We start from the raw sequence: 16,592 nt of genomic DNA on the forward strand, positions 1-16,592 counted from the left end.
CATATTCCCCTTTTTGTGTGTGTGGTTAATTTTCTTTGTATTTTTAAATCTTTTATTTTTTTTCCTTTTACTCTAATTAATTCTTTTATTTATATGTTTTACTTTTTTTGTTGATGGCTAGCTATAGGCTATAGAATTAGTGCATATTGCGTCTAAACAGCAGAGTTGGGGCCCACATTCACGTATCCATATTTTACTTTTATCAGGAGAGAACGCGGCCCAGCCATCCTCATGCGACTCCGTCCGATTCTGGTGCCGTTCGCAGGTAGGCAGGTACGTGTTCCTATTTGTTTCCTTTATTATTATTATATTTCTTTTTCCTTTTTCTATTTTCTTTTTTAATTGTATGTTTTCCTTTTCTTTTTTCTTTCCTTTCATTCATTTATTTTCCTTTTTTTCTTTTTCGTGGACTTTTGTGATTCTTTCCATTTTCTTTATTCTTTAACAATTTTTATTTTACTCTATTAATTTTTATTTCCTTTTTCTTTTTCTTTTTCTTTTTTGTTTCCTTTCCTTGCTTCTATTTAGTAACCGCATATGCACGTACGATTGGGGGGGGGGGGGGGGGGGGGGGGTCGGCGCGCGTCTTCTATCCGACTGGTCAGCAGGGATGTTTTCTACGATTCCAATTCGTCTCGATTCAGATTATTCAAATAGGCTGTAAGGGTTTCTTTGGTTTCGTATAAGTTCACACGTCCGTCTCTGTCCATCTGTTTTTTTTTCTTTTTTTCGTTTGTCTTTTTCTTTTTCCGTTCGTACGTTTCGTTTGTTTTTTTTCTTTTTCCATTCGACATGTTTTTTCGTTTGTTTTTCTCTTTACCATCCATCACGCTTCGGTTTCTTTGTTTGTTTTTTTCAAGAGCTATTGAACCGTTGATATTTTCTTAAGAAACAACGATTCCTGACACTAAGTTATTGATATCCTTGTGATTAGAAATATTTTTTTTTTAAAAACTGATCAATAGACAATACCAAATTATGAAAATTAATGTTATAATATATTTAAGAGTAATTTTTTTGTTTACAGTGGGAGAGCAATGATGTATCAAGGCTGTATTTTAATTTGATACAAGACTTAGTATGACATTGTCATATTATATTATAAATGTCATATTCATCACAAAATATATTAAAGTTTTAAATATTTTATATAAAGGATAAAACATAAATAAATATGTAGCATTCATGTCGTCATGTTTCCATGAACATTTATAACTTTTGTCCGGTGTAATGCACACACATATTTACTATAATAATAGTATTAAAATATGAAAATTTCTTTGTCCATTGTTCATCCGCCGTTTTTTGCTCTTTTTTTTTGTTCTGGTTCCGTTTATTGAGATAGAATTGGTAATGAGAATTAGCTCTAAGAGATATATACATACATATCATATAGATATAATTAGTATACACATTTTTCATTTTTAAGAAGAAGTACACATTTTTCATGATGCAAATTCTGGGGCCACTTCCCCGGGCCCATTAGACAGCCCACCGGCTGTGAACTCCCCCGCAGGCCCGCACCCCCAATTTGTGAGCACAGAAAATTTCACTACAATACAATTGCTAAAAAAAGAGAGGAAAATTTCACTACAACACCGTTGCGGCGAACACTCGAGCACCCCCGACCCCCGTTGAGATGGTCTCCATGGCGGCCGCGGCGGCGGCCGTGGGCGTGCTGCTGCCGTTCCCGTTCTACTACGCGCTGTGGACCCACCCACAGCGTTGGGTGGACTTGTGCGGCCGCGGCGCCGACCCGTGCCGCCGGATGGCGCAGGTCTCGCACTCCATCAAGGCGCTTCAGCTCCTCGCGCTCGCCTCCGTCGCTTCATTCTCCTGGCCCCCCGCCGCTCTACTGCCCCGTACTCCTCGCCGTCGGTCAGTATCTCAACTTCAAGTGAGTAACCGATTCGTCCTTCTCCTGTCTGTTCTCCCAGTTAGCGAGTCACCGTACATGATCCATCCCGCGTTAAGCAATGGCTGCAGGATTTTATAATCTCTACAGCTTGCAACTGTTTCTGTTGGTGCAGAGGCGCATTTGATTAAGAATCTCTTGTATTGTTGTCTGCCTTGACCGAACTACGAATTGTAAGGACTACCTTGAATGAATTGAGCTACGGGCTATCAGAATGATAGATGGCCAAACATATGTCTAAGCTCTCCCGCACCTAAAGAAAAAGATGCATGCCAAGCCTGACGTCTGTTGTTCACCTTAGGTGAATCAAACTAAGTGTATTTTATTCAACGGTTCTTAGCTGTAGGAATTGGAGGTCACTGGTTTGGAATTTGAAGGAACAATTTTATTACTTCCGCTGGATCTTGTGCAAGCCTTAATTTCTCTTTCTATTTAGTGCTGCAGAATTGCTTCAGGTGATTAAACACTGGTAAATGTGATTTCGAAACTGGGTACAAAGAAATGGTTGGGGAAGTGGATTAGGCAAATAATTGTCATTTTGTCCCTTTTAACACTCATGGGTTTAGGCACACTGGTAGATTAGTGGAACGCCATCTCTTGGAATTTTCCTTGTCTTCATATAACCAATGGTTTGCATCATGGTGCTATCTTCATTGATAGATTTTTATTCTAAATTTTGTCTCTGTTAAATTGTTGATAAACCTTGAAAATGCTGATAAGATCATGCTGTAAGGCTTGGGACTCAACTCACTGTTGTAACTGATGATAATAAATTTGTCTTTTTTAATCACAAATGGATAACCTATTTGTTTCTTTTTTAAAACAAGGAGGTTGATGCTGACCAATCTTAACACTGGTTACCCGTAGGTGTTGCCATAGTGTAAGGTGTGAGTGGAGTTAGTGTGGTATGCCGTATGTGTAACATTAAGTAAATTCATTGCTTATTTCCATTTGTGTCGAAATCCATGCCCTGAAGTTTCAGATGTGATTGTTGATTTAGTAAAATGGAAAATGATGGTAGTGCTGAGGTGAACCATTGGGAGAGACAAGGATAATACCAAAGATTGGTGTGCTCAGAATGAGTAGAGCTAGATGGCTGGCTAGTGGTTACAAAGGTGAAACAGAATTCCAGCCATAACACTAGTTGAATAATGATAAACATGAGCAGAAAATCTTGTTGTGTGAACTAGTACAAAGAAGATCCTGATCTCGCCATATGCGTTCCATTTTATCAATATCGTAATACTTCTACACTACATGGGCATAGTACTATAATGAGGGAGTTCATAGTCATTGAGGCTTTGAAGTTCGTTTGTGTGCCAGTGTGTATATGCTGCTAGCAGTAGCAGCCATTATATGTTCTGCTATGTTTCAGATTGGCCATGATAGTGTATTGAATCTCAATCCATGATATGCCATCACAGTGTCTATGACATATGGGGCACTCCAGAGTCACTGACAATGGTATATCATGGATTTAAGGTTTATTCGGTGGCATAGGAGGAATTATTCCATTGAATTATTATTTGGCTATCTTCCTTGATAGGCCCTTGCCATAAAACTTTGGCTCTGTTGAATGTTGAAATGTCTTAAAAATGCTTTATAATTGTGCTACCGAGACAGTTTACTGGTCACACTGCAAGATAAGGGGTTCTTCAATTCATTAATAATTGATATAAAACCTGTCTTTTAATTCATATGGATAACCCAGTTATGTATTTCTCCAAAGAATTTAATGCTCACCAACCTAAATGCTGGCAGAATTCCTCACGGACTAAGGTGTAAATGAATTTAGTGGGGTATGCGTAACATCAAGTGAATTCATCGATTGGTGGACTGGTGGCTTCTGTGCTTATGAAAGTTACTGCTGATTTAGTAAGATAACAAATAATGTATAGAACGCAGATGAAATCATACTCTTCTGTATCGAACACATGCAAGCTGGATTAGATCAGAGGTGGATAGCACCAAAGATCGGGCCTCCAGTAGATGTCGTGCTGACACTGCTGCATGGGTCCGGCTGTTGTGGTCACAGAACTAGTATAATTAGATGGCTGTCTAAGGATAACAAAGGTGAAACATAATTTCAGTGGCACGATTAGTTAGAAAAATGATACACATGTAGCAGAAAATCTTGTCATTTGAACTACTGCAAGAAGATCCTGATCTAGTCATACACATTGTATTTTGTCATCTTCCATAATACTTGTACGCCGCATGGGAATTGTACTGTGAGTGTTGTCCTGCTTTCTTCTATAGTATTGTGAGGACGTGAGGGAGTTCATAGTGCATCCTGTCTCTAAAGATTGTATTCTGGTTTATACGTGCTGTTCACAGTATCTGCCTATGTTCTGCTATTCTGAAATTGGCCACCATATTGTGTTATTATCTGGTTACTTAGCGCTCATGTCTTGTTAGAGTTGCAACTAAAATTTTTACCTAGCTGTAAAGAGCCTACACTGTATTCAATGTTATGAAGGACACACAGTTCATTGCTTTTGTTCCTGAAACCTTTGTTTCTTTTCAGGGTGTACCAGCTGCTTGGTGACTCTGGTACCTACTATGGCGTTCGATTCGGAAAGACGATCCCGTGGGTGACAGAGTTTCCCTTTGGCTATATCAAAGACCCGCAGTATGTTGGGAGTATGCTTAGCCTTGTCGCACTTCTGTGCTGGGTTCCACTTCAGTATGTGCTGCTGTGGTGCCTTGGTTACGTTTTCATGATGTGGGTCGAACACAAGGAAGACCCAGCCAGTCGTGCCAAGGTCATCTCCTAATTGCTTGTTTATTGCAGCTGATTGCAAGTTCTATTCTTGAGTAAATTCATGTCAAGCAATATGGTTGTAGACTTAAGTTGTAGCTTTTTGGTTATGAGATCATCTTGTACCCTGGGCAAATATGCAACCTGGAGCGCTTGGTTGTTGGTGAGCAAATATTTTGGCCAGGAGTTAAATTCTTTGCGCATGGACATGTGGCATGAATCTGTGATCGGTAGCCACGACTGCCCAATGAGAAGGGTCTACTCAAAATTTTCCTTTTATTATGTATGTAATAAGTAAGAATTGTAACTTTTTAGCAGAAACTGGTGAGGTTTCTACAGACTGCAAATGTTCTTGTCTGAGTCCGAGAAATCTCACTACATATCTATGGCTCAGTGTTCAACCTGTAGCGCCACTGTGCACAAAGGAGGCCGTTGAAGGTCTTTACAAGTGGATCTAAATCTTTAAGCCTTGCCAGGTGACATGAAGTGACAAAATCACCCTGTCTCATATGCATTGTGGCGGGAAGGTGTGCCACATTGGAACGTACGTTAAGAATCAATTGGTGCTGTTCCATTTGAAAAGCTTATCACGCCATTTTTATTGGTGGGGCAACTCTATTTTGCATCGGCACTAGTATCGGCATGACAAATCCACCTTGTCACCTTAAAAATCATATGTTTTTTTTTATAGGGAGTGGATCAGCTAGGACTAGTTAGCTGGGGCTAGCCCAAATTACATGGAATTTACAAACTAGTTTTCTAATAACTAGTTGAAGCTTTTGGCTAAAAGCTTAGCCCACCTATTAGCCCTTTGTTTGGTTGGATTAGGACTAAAATTTAGTTATCTAACAATTAGCCATATGCATCAACCACGCCCTAAAATTATACTCCATACGTTCCAAATTATAAGTCGCTTTAACTCTTTTTGATACATCCATTTTGCATCTAAATATAATAATATGATTTTGCATCTAAATATAATAATATGTCTAGATACATAGCAAAATGGATGAACCAAAAAAGTCAAAGCGACTTATAATTTAGAACGGTAGGAGTAGCTCAAAATAAATCTATAACTTTATGGTTTTGAGTTTTTTGTCATTTAAATTCCTTATAAGAGGCTTAAAAAGTTGATACAAACTTTCAACAAATATTAAGCGCCGAGGCCTGTCGTCTTAGAAATATCCTATTTTTCATACAAGTTGGATAGAGATGAAATTTTTTATTTGAAAACTGTAGTTCTGGACAAGATATATAACATTTTATTTTGCGTTTTTTTTTCTCATTTGGATTGTAGTCATTAATAAGATGCTTAAATAATTGATACAAACTTTCAGTAGCATACATGGAATGCACTGATAACTTGCCGCCCCTGGTTAGGACTCAGATTCGATTCGGCTACGGTCTACTGAGACGTCCTACTGGCCTGGTCTATAAAGACATGGAGCGTCCTTAATTGTTTCAACCTCGTATACTACGACTACTACTCAATCGATCGGGTGCATGTAGCTCAGGCTCGCCCCAGCCGTAACCATGGCTCCTCGCTACACCTACGGCGACGGCCCGGGAGGGAGCTCCTGCTTAAGCATCGGGTTCACCGCGCTGCCGTGCCCCGGCGTGGCGCTCTGCCTCAACACCGTCATCGACTGCACCCCGGGCAAGGACCGCATGCCGCCGGTCACCATCGACTTCCTCAAGAACCAGCCGCAGCAGAGCGAGGCCGAGGCCCCGGCAGCAGCCGTCGCCAACGCTCAGCAGGTGACGGGCCGCTTCACGTGCAACAGCGGCGACTTCGTCCTTTTCAGCCAGCTCCAGCGGGTGGAAGAGATGGTCGCGACCGCGGGGCTTCCCCGGGAGTGCGCGCCCAGCGTGGAGGAGTTCTTCAACCTGTCCGCCTCCCACGACATGCACCAACTCCTTCTACAAGGCGATGGCGATCACCGTGGAGGCGGGCGCGCCCGGGAGCATCGTCGTGGACGAGGACGAGGACGAGGAGGTGCTGCCTGGCGCGGTCGTCGGGGAGTGCGCCATATGCTACAAGGAGTACCTGGTCGGCGGAGCCACGTCCGTGAAGCCGATGCCGTGCAGCAACACGTTCCACTGCAAGTGCCTGGACCGCTGGACGGCCGTGAACCGGACGTGCCCCTGCTTCCGGGCGCCGGTGCCGGAGGAGCAGGAGTACTGGGATGAGGTCATGAGGACGGTTGCGACGACTCGGAGTCGGAGTATGATGAGTACGACGTCCCGGCGAGGAGGATGGCTCCTCGCCGGTGCCCGACGGCAGTAGCCAGGAAGAAGTCAGGGCCTCTCCTCCTTCGACTTGGAGCAGAACACCAGTGTTCGAACTTTTGCTCATGTTTGTATGTGTCGGTCTTTTTGCGATGAATTAACTAGGGCTTTTTTCAGGGAAAAAAATTAGGGCTAGTATAATTTGATGCTTGCTGTACGGCCGAAATACTGCACGACTGCACCGGAGGGCGCCTATTGGGCCATATCTACTCTCATCATCTTTAAAATGACTTGTACTACTCGAAATAATCGAAATATCAATTTGGACCTTGTAAATAATTTCATTTGGAGCGTAGAGCCGCAGACAGTAGATGTAGAACAATCAGTTACTCCTTCGCTGAAATTTAGCTTATACTGATTTGATGTGAGAAAGAAAACATTCTTCCTTCATTGAAAAGTACTGCCGAAGAACAGGGCGACTGGTTTTTACTCACCTATATGCTGTCGGACCCAGCGGCTTCTGCCGTTGCTGTGCAAGCAACCGGCTGTGAACCGGCGAGGCGGCGCCTACCATCAGGGCATCAGCGCTCGCACGGCCCCCGGCCGGCACCGGCAACCGACAGAGCCAAGCGGATAGCACAGCCAATGCACACAAGCATAGGGCCACTAGAGTTGTCGGGGAAACAGACAGGAAAAAATTGAAGTTAGGGTTCGGTAATAACGAATTAGAATGAATATATGCATTGGTCTTAGTATAGTCTTCGTCAGCAGCAAACATACAGATAAGACTCATTGTATCTGTTAGCACAGTACCCCCACTTGAACCACATACCCACGCACATTCAATTCAGATTAACAGATGATAGGAGCACTAGAAAAGGAGGAACGGCCAGCCGACGAATAAGTCTGTTGTACAACAGGGCGAAATCCGGATACTGCTGCTAGCTGTGGACTCTTCTGCAGCGACTGGACACCAGAACTACTACATGTAGCAACAGCTTGTTCCACACAGCTCTAGCGACGACGTCGCTTGTCGTAGTCATCCTCTCTTCATCAGAGTCACCTTTCTCACGGAATCTAGGATTCTTCTCCTGTAAATGAAATGTCGAATGTGTTATGATATATCTCCGGTCCACAAAGGCGTAATAAGGGGCCGTGGCGTACACAAGGAACATTGCTAGTACCGCTGGATCAGAGTCGGGTGCTCTCTTGGACTCCTCTGGGTGCCGACCGATCATCGTTCCGGTAGCGTTTCCGCTGGTAATCTGGAGACTCATATCATGTTAGTGGGCAAAAATAACACACAAAAGAACAATGTTGAAATGTGTTACCTCCTCTGTCATTCTATGAGAATCTCCATATCCTCTCTTCCGCTCACCTCTCTCATCTGCACATTAAAATAAGATGGCAAATTTATGTCCCTACATAGTCAGGTTCAAGCATATATCTATATATAAGAACATAATAGGCAAAATCTACTTAAAATGACTACGACTGGGCCAACTAATGATCAGAATGATTGCAAAATATGCTGCAAAGAATTGAATTCATCACAATCATGGTCCTGACAGCAAGAAGTGAAAACACCCCGACTTATGCAAGTTCACAACATCACAAACGTAAACTGGTCAACTAAAAGAGGAGTAAAAGTGGACGCCTAGAGATTGCCACTAGGGTAAAAGAGAGATTGGACTGTGTAAAGAATGCTATGCAGAGGTAAGAGGAATAACAGTCTAACAGAACTGGAAAAATGGTAAAATTGTTTCAGATATTCCAGCAAATATTACATGTTGAATAAACCAAAGTTGTTACTATACCAAACCCCTAAGAACTCAATCAAAGACCAAAATCATAGGCACCAGAACAAATGTGAATTCATGGAAATTTGTTCTCAAAAGAACATAATCCAAATAACATCAAACTTACAGGGAGGTGGTGCATTCGGTTGAAAAGATCCACCATAGTCAACTAATTCTCTTTGTGCTTCTAGTTCCCTCTGAACCATCTTACCGTAACCACCTCTTCGTTTGATTCATTAAGGAAACTTGGGAACTCCTGAGAGCAGTTGTTGAACAAAGGGAACATGCAAAGGCACAGAGAAACATGTAATTTTATAGCTGAATTTAAGTTGACACCAGGAGGTGTGGAGCATTTATGGAAACATCTTATGGCTTTCTATGTTCTATAGCACCAAATCAGAATGGAGTAAACTGTAATAGATTAGCATCAAAGGATATCAGGATCATAATCTGTACGGTACTCATCTCTGACCTATAAAAGAAACAACAATATATAAGCATAAAGCGTGTAGAAACCCACGTATATTTGTTAGAATAAGATCAAGGCACTACTTGTCCACCACTTCGTCCACGGCCCCATTGCCTGCCTTCTTCAAAGCCCCAATCGAAATCAACACGGATTGGCCGATCATCAAGCATCGTCCCACTAATGTATTTGACAGCATCTTCAGCATCCTCCCTAGAGTAGTACCTGGAAAGAGAGGATCAAATTGCATAGCGTAACCGCGTGAAGCATGGCCATTAAAGCAACAGATACTAACAGTCAAACCAGACTAAGTGGTATTCCTTGCAATGCACAGATACGCAATGCGTGCACAGCAAAATTCCTTTTTTCCAAAATTGACAGCTGATGAATGTGTAGCTTCTATGAACCTAACAGAATAGTGAGTTTATCCAGAATAAGGCAGGACTGACACACTTGCGACCAACAATACAGTTTGCATCTCTAAATTCAATAAACTATGCTCCAGTTATACAATACAAAAATCCATGATTCTCATCCTATGAATATAGAATGACACACATGAACCACATCAAACTAAACATGGAAACAAAAACATAGAAACTTTGCAAGCAGAGGGAAAAAAAAGGCTAACCACATAATTGTTATCAGTTTAGCAAAACGTCAGCACAAATAACATCATATTCCTCGTTGTAACCCTTGATCTCTCACTCTATAAATAAGGAATCAAACATAATTGCAACAACCCAATAAATCCTAAGGAAAATTTACACTCAGATTGGAACATGTACACCTAAATATCAGTGCCCATGAACTCACATCCCAGTCTTCTGGGAAGGGGCTCACAACCAAGCATAGAAAACAGCTGTGGTACAAGCTTATACATATAAAAATTCCCAAATAGCCGCTGAAATCACCAGTTTGGGACATTAGATGTTATTAAATCCCAGTGCCCATAAAAATTGATAAATTAAACCACACACTAACTAGAGAGTGCACAAGTCAGCAATGGCCATAGCTGCACTTGAAGATAATTGTTTAGGGGGTGGGCGGCAAGATATAAACACATATACACTGAATTTGTTTCTGTTAACATCTATATGGTAAAAATTGTGTTTTCGAAAGGAACTTTCAGGGGGGGCTCCACCCTGAACTAAAACAGAGTGCATGAAATTAAGTACTAAACCATGAAAAGAGGGGATTATTTTTCTTTATATGCCATCGTCCTATCTGAGAACCAAGCACCCGCTATTTAACCCCCCCCCCCCCCCCCCCCCCCCCCCCCCCCCCCCCCCCAGATCAGCACTTGGGCTCCATCCAATCTATTGCAATATCCTATGGAATGTACACGCTGAGATAGCACAGTTCTCTATTCCTGTTCTAGGCATCTCACATGTTCCTGGCAGCAATAAAATTTCATGAACCAATGTCCAATTGCAACTAGTAGATGAACAGCTCACACTACCACACTACTGAAGAATTGAAGAAAAAAAATACATAAACAGGACTGAAAATCCATCAACTCAGCGTCCAGTTGCATCAAACTACATTCCAACAGAACAATTGGGGCAATCACCCCTTCTAATTAAACTAGGGCGAGGGCTATGTTCCTGTAAATTGAAGGAAACTACAGCACCGAATCCAAAATCACCAAGCAAGAACAAACAGGAAAAGTAACGCGACGTATCAAGTAAGGGGAAGAGGCCCGCACAGCACGAAGCAGAAACCGCATGGGGTCTTGGAGTTCTTTTCGAGCCCCATGATGATCTTCTTGATCTCGCCGGCGCGGGAGAAGAGCTCGTAGGCCTGCTCCTCCGTGGTGTAGAAGGACATATTCCCAATGTACAGCGTTGTCGACGCAAGCAGCGCGGCCTCATACTCCTCCTGCGTCCCCTTGAATCGGCGGTCCCTATACGCCGAAAGCTTGCTCGGGTCCTGGAGGCAGCAGGAGAAGCCACGAAGAGCCGCGTGGTCGCGTCAGCATGGCGGGGCGAGGGGACCCGGATGCTCGGGGAATTAGGGTTTCGGGGATCCGTACCTTGAAAAGGGACGCCATTGGGGCTGCGGCGGCGGCTGCGCGTGCTAGGTCGAACTCTGCGTTCAGCGGTTGAGCAGAGGGGATTTCGCTCGAGTGAAGAAGAGCCCGGGCGTGGGGGATTTTGGCGATTTGCGATTGGCGAAGGCCGAAGGGACGAAACTAAGAGTTTGCTATCTCAACTCCACGTCCATATAATTTTAGTAAAATAAGAAAAAATAGCCTCTAACAGTTTGGCAAAATAATTTGACATCAATAGCAATTTAGCAAATTTTCCCTCCGCGCGCGCAAATATGCGCGCGCATATACGGCTTGGCATTCGGGGCTCTTCGTTTCTTAGCGGGGCTCTTCGTTCGCTTAGCGGACCTCTTCATTTTGTTAACGGGTTTTTTATTTTACCAAGTCAAAAATGTCAAACTATTGGAGATGAATTGTTTTTTTATTTAACATATAATTTTGGAAGTTGGCAAATCACAAGATTTGCCAAGTAAAATTTGACAAACCCTTAAAGATGCTAAGGACGGGAAGTGTTAAAAATAGGCATACAATTGCTATTGTTTTTTTAGCTAAAATTTTAAAAATCTAGCCTATAACGTACTAGCTAATTCGATTGTTATCCTATTGGACATGCTATCCCTTAAATCTCTGGAGCCAAATTTAGGTAGCTGACATGCCTTGCCATCTTGGTGTACGTGAGGCTGACAGTTAGTGCCCTATTTACGTTGCTTCAAACTCTATTTCTTTCTCTTGGAGATATAGATAGTCTGTTAGAATATGTTGAATTATGGAGAAAAAATTTCTATTAATTGGATAGCTAAATAAAGATATAGAACATGAAATTTAGAATGTCTCTTGGAAATGCTCTAAGGGCATATTTGATTGTAGGCAATGCGTGGCCTTGCAAGAAATCCTGGCTCCAGGCGTTCAAATTTCAAAATCGGACGTCTCGAAGCCATGTCTGACATGACAAATTTCTGAAGAGCATCTTCAAGAGTTTTCAATTTGTTGTTCCAAAAAACATGGTCTTTTTCAACCCGCTAAAAAAAATTTGGGACCACAAAACAAGCCCAACTCCAACAGTATAAAAAAAACACTCCTAAAAATAAAAATAAAAACAGCCCGACAGTTTCTGTTGGTCGCAACCTTTCCTCCTGCTCGCGCGAACGTTTCTACGAGGCCGCCGCCGGCCGGTCTCCAGACTTTCGTAGGCACAAGCAGAGTCCCGTAGCCGGACTCCAGGTTGCCCAGCCAGCCACCAGCCGACCGCCGGCCAGTCTCCAATCAGTCCATGCCGCTGCGAGGCTGCCCTGGCCGGCCGCAGCTTCGGTCAGACGGCTGTGTTGACATTTCTTAACATCATCATCAGAATTAAGGTCCATAGTAATGATATCGGAAATGTTTGGTTGATAATACTTAACAATTGCAGATTATTCCGCAAGCGCACGAAAATATCATTGTATCATTTCACCCGAAAAATATTAAGGGTATCGTAATTTATATTTTTCTAAAGAAGGCAGGTTGTCGTTAAAAGAGTTCTAGTATGGATATGGACTTAATATCATACTTGCATAATATACCAATTATTCATAACAGGGGTTAACATGTAAATGATAAGGATAGTGGATCACATTCACACACTCGAACTATCTTAGGGGTGAAAAAAATAAGAATAAAGAATAAAAGAATAAATCCTAACATGGAGCATGGCATTCATAATATAGTCATGCAAATGAAATAACAAGATCATACATATACATGATTAGATTAATTCTAAATATGAGATGATTACGGGAGACTACCAAGTACTGGTCTGCCAGCAACCTCATGTAGCATTTTAGACTCCTACACCCAACTAGAACATGAGGGAATACAAGGGACGGATAAGGCTATCACCGCCTGCCGCCTACCCCTCTACCGTGGAGAAGGAAATGCAAATGTCGATTCCTTAACACCCAAGCACCATGCTTGCATACCAAGAAACTACCTTCATCCCCCCATGACTCCGACCCTACGGATCGACGAGCTAGGATGAAGGTCCTCCCAAAGGGAGCAACAAACCACCATCTCAACTTAGATCTAATTCTAATCATATTAATGATATGAGTAATGAAGCGTAAAGTTTTATGTGCTAGACATATAACATAAAGATATGCTAGATGAATAACATATTGACTTTGCTCTATTTCATAAACAAGGCTATATTGATAAAATAAGAGCATTGCAAAGGAAGAACTCTTCATATTATTCCTACCAAGAATGCTTCCGAGACAAGATCTCCGATGAGGCTCTTGCCTAGCTCAACTAAACTAGAAAACTAAAAGTACAAATGGAGTTATGAGTAGCTCTTGTTGATGAATGATTGTGATGATTTGGAAGAGCTCTCTACCCCTTTATGTATACTAGCTAGAGGTCGGTGCACTACGAGATTTACATGGAAACTTCTCGAACCGACCTCCCCTAGGATCAAGGAACCACCTCGACGAAGACGCACACCAGAGGCGGTGGTAGGGGGCGGCCGCACTAGGGCTGGGTCACCTTGCCACCGACTTCGTGTGGTCGGTTCTTGAATGGGCTTGGATCTCTTCTATGTCGGAGGTTGGCCCAGATTCGCGAGGTAGATGGGCTTCTCTTCCTTTTCCTTGAATACGCGTCGCTGGAAAGCACATTTTGATCATGTACTCTGCGAAGTCTTGACATGTTCTCTGCAAAACAACGTTTCTTCCAATACATGGGGAAACATGTCAATAATAAAGATATATGTGCACAGGATGTAACAGTTCTCCTTGTTATGGACTTTATTTGGCGGTAAGATATTGTCGGTAATGACCGCCAACAGGTTGCAGGCGGCCAAAACCCTAGCCAGCCATCTCTGCTACCTACAGCCAATCCTAGCTGTCCGGCAGCCTCTCCTGACCGGCCGACAGGAGGCCACAACGTCATGAGTGGATACAAATCACTTCTTCAAAGAGAATTGGATGAGTTGTCTTCAGATGATGATGATTATTTCATCTTGTCAGCAGCTCGAATTGTGCAAACATTTTTGAATCGTAAAGGTAGACATGGTGGTTCAGTCCAGGCCATCTAGTTATTTATCGAGATAGATAAGGCGGCCAACAAAGGATGTTTCAAGATTTTTTTTGTGAATTACACAGTACAATGTAGAGAGCAAAATCCCCCAAGCTTACCCCTTGTGCGTCCCGAGCAAGAGCTAAGACATTGGTTGTTGATCAGGAGTTGCTACTACGTCGATTACATTTCAAGTGTACCATGCTTATAACAAAGTCTTCTTCCTTAATTTGAATAAATCGGCATTCTATCCACCCATCTTTCTTGTTACCTATGGGGCTTCTGATTTTCGCCAAGTCTTGGGCGGTTGCAAGATAGAATGGTTACAGAACTGCTTATCTTTCATTCCTTGATCTACTTTCTTTCCAGAGGCTTTGAAAGTTTTTGTATAAATAAATTCAAGTTCCTCGAATGATTCACTTGATCACTCAATGTGTATGATCCTTATCAAAGGCTTTTGAATGTTGCATTTCATCCTACTTCAATGACTTATATGGATCTTATGGGTAGGTATGAAAAATGAGGCATACTTGCGTCATATAATATTGCTAAGTCAAAAACCGGACCTCTAGGAGATGCAAATCATACACTTTGATCAAGTGCAAGTGTGTGGAATTTTCTAAACTTATTTATTTAGACTCTTTTGGCATGCCTTTATCTCATTTATAACTTAGAAGATATGGGCTATCTTTTCTCTCTTATTTTTTTCTTTTTTTCTCTATCATGCTTTATTCAGCATGGATATCCTTCCTTCTTTTTTTCTCATACTCTTTTGAGCATGATTTTTTTTGCATAGCTCCATACTTCTTTAACAAATGGAAACTTTAGAGAAAGGTTCATGTCACCATGATGGAGTTTATTTTATTTTTTTGGTGGATGGATGGCATGTTTTTGCATAACTCTTAGTGTAAGAGCCAGCAAGATTATATATGGAGTGTACGTGAATCTTGATCATGGGTACATGATAAGAATCTCTTCTAGGGTCACAACAATTTGACAAAGCTCAATATGATAACAAGCAGCATATGACTATGGTTTTGCAATGAATATCATCATATGGCTTTGGTAGGTAATAACATCGTTGAGGAAGTTTTGAAGTTTTGCATTTTGAAAATGAATTCTCCAGATGTCAAGTTTCTCTTAGAACAAAGTTAGCAAATTCCGTTGTACCATATCATAACACGCAATAACTTAGACAAGGATCAAATATTTGCAACCCACAAGTTTTAATGTGGCAGAACCACCTGAAATAACACACTTTCGGAGGCGTTTGTCTTCCACTAGACACTAAGCACCTCAAAAGTGTGCTAAAACGGACAGTTCCGTCAAGCACACCCCTATGGAGAACTCGAAACAATCCACGTTTTACATCCTGAATCCAATAATGAGTACAAGCTTACAATACTTAGTCCATTTCATACAACATAGGGTCTTGGAAGATTATTTATTACAATACCAGAGTTCAGAGTGTAATAATTAAACAGCGGAATCGCAATAACATCTAGCAGAATTGATACACGGATCCATCTGTGCCCACTAGAAGAATCCTCCACACAACATCTAACTCTTCAAGCTGCACCTGTAACATGGTGAAATAAACCTTGAGTACACAATATACTCGCAAGACTTACCTAACTAGTGAGAATAATTTTTCCCGACTCTCAAGAATATGATAGGCAATATGGTTTGCTGTGTTTCTTTTATTTGCGGAAAGCATTACTAATAGTGCGTCCTTAAGGCTAAGTTTTATTAGCAGTCATGATTACTTTATTAGCTAACCATTCTAGTTAAGCACCTGTTCTACCTTCAAGCAAGGGTTGAGCAAATAGAACCATTTTACCACCTTTCATATTCCAGTTCTTACTATGGTGCTAGACCATAGCCAAGTCGTACCGTCTCACGGAAATGATGATTCATGAACCAATGTATCCTAGCTAGGTACCCCAAAACACATGTCTCGCTTGTACCCTAGGCACAAACGAGACCAACCCATTCCACTCCTGTCAAGGTGTCAGGTCCCCGTCCAAACTTGGACTCCAAGCCCCCACACTTGAGACCTAGCCTTAGTGTGGTGCTTAGACCTTAGCTTTTCCCCGCCTCCAATCAGTCGGTCCAGAAATAGACAGAACCCATGACAAGAGAGCAACGAGCCTTCCTGCTCCCATAAGTAAGTATATGCTCAGGATAATAAGTTTATGACCTGACTACCATCCACAGCAACGGACAGTCCTCAATCGACACGGACAGGGAAAACTGTGTAACCAAGCTAAGCCCCGTTGGCCGTGGGACACAACTTGTTACACCCACCAATATCCCATTCCTTA

General features: G+C 42.1%; 3 pseudogenes; 2 read left to right on the forward strand and 1 right to left on the reverse strand.

Moving 5' to 3' along the window:
• The first annotated feature begins 1,555 nt into the window (after nt 1-1,555).
• LOC136474218 (phosphatidyl-N-methylethanolamine N-methyltransferase-like) lies at nt 1,556-5,023 on the forward strand (annotated as a pseudogene).
• Nucleotides 5,024-6,080: 1,057 nt separating this feature from the next.
• LOC136470290 (E3 ubiquitin-protein ligase MPSR1-like) lies at nt 6,081-7,066 on the forward strand (annotated as a pseudogene).
• A 549-nt stretch (nt 7,067-7,615) lies between these two features.
• Nucleotides 7,616-11,360, reverse strand: LOC136474219 (nuclear cap-binding protein subunit 2-like; annotated as a pseudogene).
• Nucleotides 11,361-16,592: the final 5,232 nt, after the last annotated feature.

The sequence above is a fragment of the Miscanthus floridulus genome, chromosome 8, assembly GCF_019320115.1.
Source record: "Miscanthus floridulus cultivar M001 chromosome 8, ASM1932011v1, whole genome shotgun sequence".
Classification (NCBI taxonomy): Eukaryota; Viridiplantae; Streptophyta; class Magnoliopsida; order Poales; family Poaceae; genus Miscanthus; species Miscanthus floridulus.